Below are 12590 nucleotides of genomic sequence, written 5' to 3' on the forward strand. Positions count from 1 at the left end.
ATCAACAAACGCTGATCTAACGGATTCCAGTCGTCACCTCGTCGCATCCCCTTGCCAAAGCCAAGCTGGTACAATATTGACGGGATGGGATCTAACGCACGCCGTAATGAAACAACAATAAATTAGCGAGGATGTATGCTCGGTATGGCGTCAATATCAACTCAACTGAGACATGTTCTGTGTGCTACAGTGCCCCGTACATAAATGTCTTTGTGTCAGCGTAATTCAACTGAGGGGAGGTTTTAATGAGCTGTTGTTCAGCGTAAGAGGCATTTATCAGTATTTATTAACTGAGATGGTCAGCCAGGGTCACAGCGGTTGGGTGAGATGTGGATTTCAAGGTCCAGCGGCTCGCGAGTAGATGATTCTCACGAAAACAAAACCAAAAGTGATTTCATAGAAATATGAGTGATGGATGCACAAAATACAAAAGCTTTCATACGTCACAAACAAGATCATGGATAAAACACGTGGAGCCCATTTCTGGCGTCACAAACCGTGATATTGCTGGAATATTGATAAAGACGGTGAAATACCACGCTGATTCAATACAGAAGTGGCACAACCCTAAAAAGCGTTAGGAATTGTTAAACTAAAGAAAACATAAATTCGATTACCATCACCTTGAAATCGGTGCGTACAGAACTATACCATCACAGAAAGAAGGGGATATTCCATTTCGCGAGAAAAAATAATATGTAGCCATACAGATGCAACATTTCAGAAGGACTGGAATAAATTGTCACATTTTCCCTTAATTTCTCTCCGTAATCTGTTTCCTCCTTGGCTTCATCATTTGCATTTTATCAGTCTTGTAAATCCAAGATTAAAATTCATTATATCGCTACTGTCGAAAGAGAAAAACGCCATGTGCGGCGCTTCCAGGCTGACGAGTGTACAGGATATTTTCCTTGTTGAATGTACTGATAAAAGCTTATCGATTAGAGGTTTACAATATTTCCGTGTTTACAAGATGGTGACCAACGGCACTCGGCAAGGAGATAACTGACAAGAAACGGCTACTTCCCGTAACATTTTCAGCGGCTGAAGCCATCCAGGCTGCCGCTGTACAAAGCGATCTTAGCGATAAGGTGACCTTAACTTCATAATCTTGGTGCTAAGGTTGTTCTGTACAACGGCACCCAGTTCGTGTGAACAACTTAAGGCAGATGACTCAAATGGTTTGGGTCGCTGAAATCAATTCTAAGTTGAATCTTCACGGATCTTTTGAACGGTTCGATCTGATTTCAAGTGTTTGATCGTATGTCAGAGATTTCAGGACACTAACCGAACTCCCCCCTCCCCACTCCCCACTCCCCACTCCCCACACAGCAACCACGCCAACCCTCCACCCCATTGTAAAAGTCCTGCTCGCTGCTACGATTTCGTTGCTCCACGCTGACGGGCTCCACCTGTGGCAGACATGTCACGCGACCAAATGCAGACACACCATCTCGCCGCCTCCATTATTCATTCAAGTTTGAACTCAATGGTACACGCGATTATCTAACATCGTGTGGTGTGATGTACATCGTCCCACCACTCCGGAAAGAGACAGCAATTGTTAGCAAATCTGTGCAGTGAGTTTAGTGCAGATTTTAAATGTAAAAGCACCTGGATATATCTTCTGGGAACGAGGTGATTTTGAAGAGCAGACCATTTCAGTGAGGGTAGAGGGATCCATACAGATGTTCCTCTGCAGAGTCAGATATTGTTTCATTTAAACACGGCCTAATACATAAACACACCTACACACCTGTCTGTATCTGTTTCTTTGACTGTGTCTGCCTGCATGTATAATCTCTTCTTACTGACTAAATACTTGCAAGTTTGCAGTGTACGTACGTATGTGTGTGCGTGTATGTAACTGGTCATTCAGGTGGGAAGGCATCGGCCGAACCCACAAGTCTGTTGCACATCAAAAATCGATGGTTCAGATGGTTACCCCAGTGAAGACTGCATTGACGTATCCTGACGTGAATTATTGCTCGTGCTGTCAACCTCTACTTTGCCTCATCCGAATTCGGACACTCACAACCCGACATATGAAAGGACTGCTTGGCGTAAAACACTAGATAAGTAAATAATTAAGTGGCGTGGAAGACCCACAGAAACGTACTATATCTTGTGATCGACAAACAGCAACGTGCACGAATGCTGTGTTGTCAGGCACAGACAGGGGCAGTGGGTTAATCCATTCGTAAAGGCGTTGGCTCGTCATGCTGAACACCCGGTTTCGATTCCCCACATGGGTACTCATTTTGAAGGTTATTTCTGGTTTCTACGCTGTGATATTGCTGGAATATCGCTAAAGGAGGCGAAGAAACTAACCTCGCTCACTCCCTACGAACCCATATAACCTTTACAAGACCTGAACATCAACACGTAGCAACTTCACAAGGACTGATTGCCACTGTTTTGATTTTGCGTTCTGTTATGACATAATATTGTTATAGGCACTTCTTGTGTTTGTAGTATGATGGTGGTTTGTTTTTCTGAGGATATTTTATCCAACAAAAACATGACCCGTTCATTTTAAAATAGAATCACCTACAATACTAAGCCTCACCTAAACTTCAATGTGCTCTTTTTCTAGTGGTGGATTTTCTTCCCTGGGGGTCAGACGCATGGAGCTCGGGTGTGTACGACTCTCGGTATCTCTATCACCCCACACCATCTACAAAACTGTCTTTTGTTTTCTGTTGTGGGCAAACATCAAGGGGGTATCAAGGGAGTTGTCACAGAAAATATGAAACCTATTCATTTTTACCTAGGTTCATTATCTGAGCAAAGCTATAGGATCCGGGCCATTGTGGGATGTTTAAGGTGGGTGGGTAGCGAGTCAACCAGAAGAGGTTTGCCTGTCAGGGGCAAATTGGTAGAAAACACGCGTGAAATCAGACCGTTTTGGTGAACAGTGAGGAGACGCGTCGTGTCCCATTGTGCTCAGGCGGTGACCAACGCGGACTTAAAACACGCCGAAATCCGTCACCGTCAAATTTGTTACATTCCTCAGAAACCATTACTAAAGTACAACTGTCGACTTTGAACGTCGAAATGCTTCGAAGCACATTTATACCATTTTTATATGTTGAAACTGTTTTTACTCTTTCAGCCACGTTCCTTCAGTTTGCAGTGGGCTCTAATTGTGAATATATGGCTTTACATGCAGATTCTATTATACAGTTTGAGTGAGTGAGTGAATTTCCTTTTACGCCGCTTTTAGCAATATTCTAGCACTATCACGGCGGGGGACACCAGAAAAGTGCTTCACACATTGTACCCGTATGGTGAATCATATGGGGGTTGCTGCACGACTGATTATATAACACCACAGTACCTGTTTAAGCTTTTCTTTTAAAAACGGGAACAGAATCATTTGTAGGGCATGATAAAAGTGTTCCTTGAAATATGATTATATTTGCATCACTGATTATGAAACGATACAGCCTCGTGGATTTTGAAATAAAAATGTATGTCAAGTTCATGAATATCGTTCTGTTCATCAGGATCGACAAAGCAAGTAACTCTTTAAGCTTATTAAAAAAAACGGGAACAGAATCCTTTGTATGCCATGATAAAAGTGTTTCACAAACATTTGCATCCCTGATTATGAATTTGCATTCTGCATGAATTTTGAAATAAAAATGTATGTCATGTTCATGGATATCGTTCTGTTCATCAGGATCGACAGGGCAAGTTGGCCCAGTGGATGCAGGGTCTGCCTGAAACCGAACCGCCAGCTGTTCAATCCCCGACTGTGTCACACCAAAAACCGCAAAAAGACGGTACTTGTTATTTCCCCGTCTGGCGTTCATCAAAGGCATATAGCCAGGACCGGTCGACTCGGTAACAATACACAGTGACTGATACAAGTATCCTAGTCAAAGTACATCATGGTGTATCAGCGAGCCAGCACTATAAAACTAATATTAGTCCGTCCTGACACATGCATGCACGTATCTGTATAGTCTGTCATACACACCCTGACGCAGATATATTCAAGAAAGCCCACGCATGTACAGAAGAAATGTGACATGTCGAGATTTCCACAGCTTCAGGAATTACAAAAGTCTCAGGACTCCTTTTCGTTATATTTTATTTACTATGTACTTTTTATCTGTAAAATATGTTCATCAGAGAGACTAGTTGTTAGTGTAGTATGTATATAGACTAAATATTCCTGTCCAGCGTTACACCCTATTTCACTTCAAATCTGAATACACTAAATTCACTAAAAAAGCAAACATAAAAAAACGCACCGACCTGGCTTCTTCTTTTAACAAGTAACGTACCTCTTAAATCTTCTGAAAAAAATAATGGATGGTTGAAGTTTGCATAAAACATGAAGCCCACTGCTGCTGCTACTGCCCAGTAGAATCACAAGATGGGTGTCATAAATCAAGCCAGCATGGCTCCCATGCAGCGGGGTGCCAAGTACATATTTATGCAAGATTTCACCTGTAGGCCACATCTTCATTGACAAGAGAGAACACCTAATATACTTAACTACATGACTCCTCAATTAATAGACGTTCGTGTTTGGAATTATTGTCGAAACCGATAAAAATAAATCCACGCTGAAGGAAGTATGTCATGCTGTCTCTTTGTTATAAAAGCATATGAACGGGTTTAGGTTTATTATCTTCTCGTGTTAATGTAACCTGAAACTTTTTTACTTATGCATGACCAGTAGTGCGGATTAGATTAATGAGCAAATTCGCCTAATTGTTGTTCGGATCGTCAGCTTTGAGCTGCGTGGCGTTTATGAATGAAACTTGATATAATAAATGTTTCAACTAGAATGCATTGGCCAGCAGATGCGGTGATAACTATTTGGGAGAGTGTTTGAATGTGTGCTACATGAAAATAACACTGAACTTGAATTGGTGCAGTATTTATGTAGCACTGGTGCTGTAGCTAACGTTCAACCGCCATCATGCTCTAAAAAACAAACATTCGGTCCTGGGGATTTCTCATTTCGTTCTTGCAGAGGACGGTGTACAATGTACATACTTGTTTAATGGCGGATGCTACCAGCAGGACAGTGTATACTCATCTTGAGGCGAAAAACCTGATGTCAATAAAGAATTTACATGATCCATTTATGATATTTTTAATATTATTGACACCAAACGCACTGATATCTAACACAATGTATCTGCACCTGTTACTATTGCAAAACATACCACCGCTTTCCACCGCGACAATAATTTTGACTGCCATATATTTTAGTCTGAAATATTTTCTGAAGTAATTAATTTTTCAAAAGAATGTTATGGTGAGACATTGGCGTCACTGGATGCATATTGACGAGAAGGTGTCACGAGATTAACATTTCCCTTCCCTCGGTTCAAATTAAATAATGGAGGGGGCGAGTGCGTGTGGTTGTGGGTATGGATGAGGATGGGGAGGGGTGAAGAGAGGAGGAGTGTTTATGAAAATATTAAAGGGAGCTTTGGATAAACGGTATATATTTGAAGGCATGTGTTTAGTCATTTCTGAATGACAGAGGGGATCTCATCAACAAACCCAATAATGGTGTTTCTTCTCAATCAACATCCTCCTAAGCACTCCCAATGCTTATGTCATAACACTGAGCCAAAAGTGGACACCTGTGTTAGAATTGCCTTCAGCAACCCATACTTGCAGTACGAGGTGAGTAACGGGATTGGGTGGTCAGGCTCGCTGACTTGGTTGTCACATATTATCGTATCCCAAATGCGTCCATCGATTCTAGTGATAGGAACCACAGATCACTGTTATTTAGCTGGAAAGCTGAAAATGAACACGACAACAATGAAAAACAACAGAAATCCCCACCATGAATCATTTGACGAAATATTACCTGTATCGAATCGATATTTCTCCATAGTAACAGCGCATCAACCATGCATGCATGCACACATACGGTATACAAAGATAACACTGGGGGTGGGGTTGGGGGGTTGGGGGGTGGAGCAGTTTTCACGCCGGTTAGTTTAATTATAATAATAAATGAGCAATATCACAAAGAAGCCTAACCGGGTTAGGTCATCAGCAACCCATGCATAGGCAGGAGTGCCGGGGTGCGCACCCCTCTTTTAGTCCTGAAATCACATTAAATGGCCATTGTAACTCGGGTGGAAACGAAGTGTGCAAACACCACACACACACACACACACGCGCGCGCGCGCGCGCGCTCGCATTTATCAAATTGAATAGTGTCCACTCCCTACTATTCAAAAATCTAATGGTACAGGGTATGACGGCTCAAGTAATCGTATCCCACATGATTCCATCGTATCCCACATGATGCCATCGTATCCCACATGATGCCATCGTATCCCACATGATGTCATCGTATCCCACATGATGCCATCGTATCCCACATGATGTCATCGCATCCCACATGATGCCATCGCATCCCACATGATGTCATCGTATCCCACATGATGCCATCGTATCCCACATGATGCCATCGTATCCCACATGATGCCATCGTATCCCACATGATGTCATCGTATCCCACATGATGTCATCGTATCCCACATGATGTCATCGCATCCCACATGATGCCATCGTATCCCACATGATGCCATCGTATCCAGATACAGACGTCATATATCTGCTAAATTGCGTTTTTAAACAACAAACAAACGCGTTCACACAATGTATAGTGAATAGACCCTAAGCCTTATGCATGGCGAGCGAACGCTTTAACCTTGCCCCAACGATCCGTTATAAGTATCGTTAGGACAGTAACCGAGAGTGTCATGGTTACAGAAAAACTATCACGAAATCTTTAATTGAAAACCATCGCCACCACTCGCAAAACATGCCATGTCTTTCATCGGCTAATATAATCAAGAACGACGGTCGGATTTCAGCTCCAAAATGTTTTATCTGGGAAAATATGAGGGACTTGACCGTTTACAAAAGTAATTGGATGAAGCCTTCACAACGTGGCCTGGGTTTTACATAAATAGAAGAGCGGATTAAGGGGAGATAAGGCGTAATCTACATATATTCTTCGATGAAATAAACACTGGTATCCAGCGGGTCTGGAATACCCCCGCCTAGTTCCTAGACCAGTGTTTCCAGGAAACGGGACGCCTGTGGCAGAGTTTTTCAATATTCGCGACTATTGTACTCAGTTTTTAAATCAACGTCGTTTTGATTTTATTGTTGGTTGCTAAGAGATGTTATAAGAAACGTTGTCTCCCAACCGGATTTATATAGGTTTCCTATGAAACTAAATGTATAAAAAAATGCAAACTGTCATTAGAATTGTTTTTTCGTGACATTTACATCCACATCCGTGATGCCTCGTAACCCTGTTTCAGAACACATGGGCGACGCGTCAATATCTGTAGTTTATAACTGATTTTCGGCAGCCCATATTCAGAAGAGCCAACTGACTCGTCAGACTCGCCGACTTGGTTGATACATGTCATCATATCCCTGGTGTGAAAATCAATGCTCGGGATTGTATGATAATCAATTACCAAACCCGTGGCGGGTACATTTGCGTAGTATCCTGGGACAAGGTACTTAAATCCACATTGTCTCCGTTCACCCAGCTGTAGAATGGGTACCAGTGAGGATGTGCTGGCAATGTTAGTGTTTAGTTCATTGCGCCTAACAGACAGCATGGAGTTGAAAAAGTATCGGAAAGTACGATAGTGTCCTTTGACCGGGAATAGTAATGTGGGTAGCGCCGTGAATTGCCAATGTGCCTGGATATGAGCGCCACATGAACGGACTTTTACGATTGCTATTAGAATATCTTTGGAATATAAATTAGGAACAACGCACTGTAATATATTAATCTACTTTAAAACCGCCAACCATCATATACCTTTTGAAACAGGTCGCTGAGAAAGTCCTTCCTCAAATAACGATTTTGTCCATCATGTCCGTATATATTTCAATATCGTAAGTTTACTGCCCCCAGAAATATGCATTTAAAGAAATTTGTAAACACTCCTAACTATTATAAAATGTCACTCCTATCTGAACTACATAACGTAAGGCAATTGCAAAATCTATAATGCCAAAATGTATCCATGCATATTTGTTAGATAGTCTCATATTTGATACATTTCTAGGAACATTGGTTGGTTGGTTGGTTGGTTGGTTGGTTGGTTGGTTGGTGTAACTCGATTATTCACATGCTAACAGCATACAGATGGAAAAATGTTAAGAAGGACCAACATATAAGCATTGCACGGGTAACTGTTAAGGTGGAGTCTCATAGACTCGTGAGAGTTGCTTGGGCCTTGGTCGTGCCCCACCTGTGTTTTGTCCCCTTGGTTAAATGCGTTTTTATCATCCAGCAGTGAATGGATAGCCGGTAGGATGTGATGTTAGTGTATATAGAACGTCATTGAAAGGAATACCCAGTATTTACAATCTCAGAAACAAATTCCGTTTGTAAAGAAACTTCATTAATGGGTCACTGAAAATCAGTGATGACACCAGGTGTTAGCAAAAAAGAGTAAGGATGTCCTACTTCATAAAGATCCATTGACGGGAAGGTTGATAAAACACCCCACAGGCATAAAGTTACATGGAGTTGCGTGTTGCGCAGGCAAATCATGAGTCCGTTGTCTCAAGATGAATTTATGCTGAAATCACAAATATATATTTTATTAATATGGTTGTTTATTCCGTTTTCAGCAATTCCCTAGCACTTTGCGGAAGCGGATAGACGAAAAGGGCTTCACATGTTATACCCATGTCTGTTCGGCGTGACGCTTCAATCCCGGGCTTCCCTACCCTGAATAGCAATTAATAATCTGCGTGAGAATATCAAGGACTCTCCCATACAAAAAAAGAAATAGTACAAGGGGTGGAAGAACAGATGTGAGCCGGGCGAGAGGGGATGAATAGACTAACCTAACGGTTAGCATGTGTTAAGTATAAAACGCCCCATGCCGCATCCGAACCAGTAACAATGTATTCTCTGTTGATGAATACATTAAGAATTTTCGACTAATGAAGCTATTTCCAAAACCCATGCTCTTGTTGACAGCATCAGAGGAAGATGTTCCCACCTTTGCATCTGTTAAGAGTAGGGAAGAGGATTTCAGGATGGGGACAGAGGTTCTCGAAGATGGTCCAAATCAGGAAGACCTTCACCTGGCATGGATTAGTATTGTTTTAACCACTATCAAAAAAAACTCTAAAGAGAAATGAAAGCAGAGGAACATCTGGCATCCTCTCCGTTACGGTTCAATCAGCTGACAAGGTTCTGGTGGACTATATCTACCAAAAGGTGAAACCTTTTAATGGCCAATGCTCTTAATTTATTTTTGGGACTGCAGGGCAATATGAAGGATTAGAAAACTACAAACCCGTTGTCATGCCAACAATGCATATCAGTTACTTTGAACTTTTTTTTACATCCGTATTCTCTATTCCTTCCCTTTCTGTTCTCTCGATTCGGCATCGTCACATTTCCACTTTCAGGAGCAACTGTCAGGCAAGCATTATGCAAATATCTGTGACGTTATGTCTGCTGTGCAGTAGTATGTACTGTTACAAGAATGTGTTTTCTGTAATTTGTATTATTATTGATTAAGTGATAGTTATTATGGGTCACACGGTAATAGTGTTTTAGTGGCACGCCTTTAAGGTAGCGCCTTAGAGTTGCCTCCCTTTTGTGTATTTTGACTGTCGGTAAACACGAGGCCGGTCGCGAAGGTTCCATACTTCGCTGGAATACTCAAGAATCAGTTGCTGTGTATATAAAGGCTTGTTGTGTTGACGACACACACACGGACTTACACACGTAGTAATATTGGAGTTGTGTCAGCATTCGGCCTATCTACATCTGCCCGCCGCTTCTTCTGATTGTCAACATCGACCTACATCCAAGACTGACTGATCCCCGTGTAAGATTTAGTAGAACTGCTTCTCACTGAAAACCAAGACTTTGGTGAGTTGATATTATATATAGCTGAGACCCATTATTTCAGGTTTGACTCAGTTGCATTGTACTAGAAACCTGTATTGTGAATCTTTGTGTCTTGATCTTGTGTGCTCAATACATATTATTGAACATTTTAGACTTGTCTGTGTTATATTTTGCTGGTTCTGATGGGATTTCTTACACCTTTAGTCACGGCAAAATTTTAACCGTAACAATACATCATCAGGCGAAAATACATTATGCAGAGAAATCCATGTACAGAAAGCAAACCAAGGCAGTATATCACAGCTACGTCTAGGCCTTTTCAGCCTTCATATCGGTATGTATGGAAAACAAGTTAAACAGGGTAGCCCAGAGGTTAAAGCGTTCGCTCTTCTTGCCGAAAACCCAGGTTCCATTCTCCACATGGGTACGATGTGTGAATCCCATTTCTGGTTTCCCGTGCCGTGATATTGATGGAATATTGCTATATGCATACTCACTCCACGTTCGTTATCGCAGCGAATGGTATTCCACTCTGGGTAATGATGACTGGCAGACAAACAAGGCACTGAAGCCATGATCAAAGACCCATGATGTCTTGATCAAAGGACCAGCAATCTTCTAGGCTATAGAACCAGACGGCCAGAACAAATCTAGACGTCTTGTACGACCAGCCACGGGGTGGTGGGCATCTATTCTAACATGAACCCCAACAAAGTAGGTCTTACAGTAAACTCGAGACAGGTGATCTACATTTTTGTTCAAGAAGAATAGCCAGCAGAAACCCTGGAGTGTAAGATCAAGATTGTACAGATATATTGTGTGCCGGGGACGCCCCGAGTGCCAGTGTGTGCGATCGCGTCACGTCAAAGCGATGATCTTGTCTTCCAGGCAAGGGCTGATGCGGAAAACACGCGCAGATCGGCGCTGATAGTGTAACACCTGAATGTCCCCTACCTGTATTTGTGTAACAGACGCCTTTCATATGTTCTGTTCTGTTGCCGCCTGTATATAACAGGCGTCGGTCTTGCGGCTCTGCTTCAAAAGGAGGAAAATGTTATTTGCTCCAACTTTACCATTTAGCTTCTGAACATGTAAGGGTTGCACACACTGATTTATGTGTTTGTCGGGGTTCAACAAGGACAGGTTTTGAAAAGGGGAAATGTACCATTTTCTCAAAGATCTTAATATATTTCAGACTGCACTTCACCGTGAATGAAAGGAAATGCCCCACTGTCTGTAAGATCTGCTGTTGCACTGAAGCCTGAATGGCCAGTTTTAGAAATGTTTGCAAAGTTGGGTACACCAAAGATGGAGTCAACACTGAATAAAAGAATGTAAATGAAGGTTTCCCTCTGCGATTCGTACACCCCAGTTTGCTGTTAGATGCACGGTAATTTGCACACGCGAGGCCCAGACTTTCTGTTCAGAATGAAGAGATACTAGTGCTCATACCCACACTAATATACATGCTACACTGGTAAACCTTGCACTGATGAGTATGTCCTTTGTTTATGCATAACCATAGTTACAGTCCATTAACCCGAGAACACGTAAAGAGGGCATGGTAGTGGGTGTGCTTGTTCAAACCGTTCCTACTATTTTCCTACCATTGAGGGGCGGTTGGGTAGCCTAGTGGTTGTAGTATTTTCTCGTTACGAGAAAGGACCGAGTTCCATTTTCTACATGGGTACAAGGTGTGAAGCCCATTTCTAGTGTCTCCCCGCCATGATATTGCTGGAACATTGCGTAAATTCCCATGGTGATATCAGAAATAAGGGATCCCCGGTCTCCAGTGTGTGCTGCAATCCCAGATTTGCGTTCTAACTGGATAAAATATTGAAGAGCGTTTACTGAATAGAACGCAACCATCATGTTTTATTTGCCAAAATGCAACCTAAAGCAACTGTACGTGTTTTGTACGAATTTTCACTTGACATAAATATCACGAGAAAATGCCAATATTGGCCTGTTCGCAACGAGAACAGACCTCAGGAATGTCACTAATGGGTGCTACCAACAGTCATATAGCGAAGACATTGCGTTGCACAAGACAAACCATAATTTGGCTGTTTAACCGTTTCAGTATGACAGGCCAGACATGTGATCGACTCAGAAGTGGACTTCCCAGAGTCACAACACCGCAAGAGGTCGCTATCTGTTGGTTATTTACCTACGCAACCGGATGGTGACCGTGACGTCATCAGCTGCCACATCATTGTGTCATGGCGTGAGCCGATTGACAGTGACCATGAAAAGGTTTCGTTAATCTTGTCTTATTGGAAGAAACACAACCTGTGTACTTTACTTTGCTCGTGAGTTTATAACATCCATGTTTTGTTGTCATACAGTCAGATACAGACATGCCTGACGTATAGATTCTTTTTGCTGCAGGTGTAGATTTTGTTTTCGATGTTTGTTTGAAAAGCTAAATATATATTTGGGTGGCTGATTGTATGGGCATTCACCAATGACAAAATTTAATTACTCATATACATGTATCAGAAGGAACAGACCATCTGTGCATGTTTGCAAAATATTTTTATCTGCACTCACGGGACTTAAAGAGCAAACTCACATGAGAGCGCGATACTTTAATGATTATGCACTATTAATTAAGGGCATTATTTTTCACGCACGTGACTGAACAGAACAATATTTAACGTCACTACGATATACAAACAAACCTCGT

Source organism: Haliotis asinina, chromosome 14, assembly GCF_037392515.1.
Source record: "Haliotis asinina isolate JCU_RB_2024 chromosome 14, JCU_Hal_asi_v2, whole genome shotgun sequence".
In the NCBI taxonomy this organism is placed as follows: domain Eukaryota; kingdom Metazoa; phylum Mollusca; class Gastropoda; order Lepetellida; family Haliotidae; genus Haliotis; species Haliotis asinina.